The sequence below is a fragment of the Octodon degus genome, unplaced genomic scaffold (genome assembly GCF_000260255.1).
Source record: "Octodon degus isolate 3935 unplaced genomic scaffold, OctDeg1.0 scaffold00149, whole genome shotgun sequence".
NCBI lineage: Eukaryota > Metazoa > Chordata > Mammalia > Rodentia > Octodontidae > Octodon > Octodon degus.
The window spans coordinates 182,213-184,355 of NW_004524725.1; positions in this window are offsets into that span (position 1 = coordinate 182,213).

Sequence of the window (2,143 nt, forward strand, 5' to 3'; positions counted from 1 at the left end):
GTGGCTGCTTCCACAAAGCTGTCAGCCTCAGGTTGCTGGAGTTCGAACCTCACACCTCTCCCGCTGGCCAAAAGTGCCCTGAAGGCATTCGAGCAACAAAAAAAAAAAAAATAGTTGCTCAGATTATCTTTCACCATTTCACGTAATAAAATTGTGCTCTTGATAGTCCTTTCAGATTTGATGCGTCAGGAGGGGCATAGTGTTGTTTATTATTATTTTAAGTTTATTGGTGCAGTTTAAATATGCACAAGGATCACATGCATCATAGAGTTGGTGCCTATGCCCAGTAGATCTCCATGCCTCTTTTTCTCCTACCCCTCCACTACCTTCAACTCTTTCTGCCCTTCTTATTCATAAAGTTTTGTTTACATTTTGCTCTCATCTTTTTTCTTTTCCCTTCCTTCCTTTCTTCCTCCCCTCTCCCTGGTTCCCCTTTCCTTTCCAGTTCCACAAAGTCTATTATATATTTCAATTCTCTTTTTCCCTTCAGTCTCTCAAACTAGAGAGATGAAATCATATTTACAGGTCTGCTGATGTACTTTAAGTAAAATGAATCAAAAAACATGGTGTTCATTTTTAAAAGACATTTTTGCTGCTTGTTGAATTCTACGTTTTTGTTTGGATTTTTAATTATTGTGTCTTGTTTCTGTGAATTTACTATGACTCAGCAATTTTGGATCTGCACATAATATTTCCACTTCCTTTTTCAGTGCAGCATCTAATCTGTTATTAGTCCTATCTATTTTCATCTCAGATAATTTATTTCCTATGTTTAGAAGCTCAATTTGGCTTTATTTGACATCCTTTATATCTCTACTAAGAGGTTCAGTTGTTTTTCTACCTTAGCAAGTATACAGAACTACAACCATTTTATTTTCCTTATCTACTATCATTTGTTTTATCTGACATATCTATTTTTGTTATTATAAATTATATTTTTCTACTTTTTGTAGGTCTTATAATTACTTATTGAATTCTAGGCATTGCAAATTTTGGTTTGTTCTGTGTTTGAACTTTTTATTATAAATATATTTGAGATTTATTTGGATTATAGCTAAATTTCTTAGAAATAATTTGATCTTTTCAAAGCTTCTTACAAGCTCAGTTATATAATGGCAGCTTTCATTCTAGAACTAATTCCTTCCATTACTGATTTGATACTCTGTGTAATTTTTTCATTTCCCTGTGAAGTTTTGCATTGGCTTGTCTGGACATGCACTATTTTAAGTGTGAGGTTTCATGATTGTTCTCATTTTTATTTTAGGTAGTTCTTTCCATAGCTTTGAGTAGTTTTCTCACACTTATACTGATCATAATTCTCCTAAAACCTTGAGTGAGACCTTCTGCAAGCCTTTTTCCTTGTCTCTGTTTTTCTGTCTCTCTCAGTCTCTCTGCCTCTATCTCTGTCTGTCTCTCTCCCTCCTTCCCTCTCTCCCTCCCTCCCTCCCTTCCTCTCTCCTTTTTCTTCCTCCCTCTCAAATTCCTTTGGTGTCCTACCCTGTGAATTCTAATGACCTTATCTTTCCTGACTTCCAGTTGTCTTCAACTCATGTGAGCAGTAGGCTCTGTCCAGGTTCTCCTGTTGTATAGGCTTGAAGCTTGCTCAGGGTGGTAATGTGACACAGTAGGGCTCATTTCATTTGTTTTCCCTGTCTTAAAGATCATGACCCAGGGTACAAAAACTATTTTTCATGTGTTGCCAAAAATTTAGAGGAAAATGTATGACTAGTCCCCACTACTCCAGCTTTGGAAGATGTTTGAGTAATAGTCCACTGGATTTAACACATTTTAAGGAAATACACTTGCTTGATTGCATGCAAATATGAAGTCAGCATTTTAGTATAGAATAATTCCTTGTGGGTAGATATTTGCAGCTAAATACTTTTTGCTACCTTACTGGGATAATAAACTTGTTTTCAGAAAGCATTTGTTGTTTATTATGTCCTTATTTTTATTACTTCTGTCACTAGTAAAGGGAAGAGCTGAGAGCTGGTAAAATAGTCAATAACAACCTTACTATTAATCAACCATATGCTAATAGAGACAGAGAGAGAGAGAGAGAGAGAGAGAGAGAGAGAGAGAGAGAGAGAGAGACTTTGATATCTATACAGGTAGATAAATGATAGGTAGAAAGATAGATAGA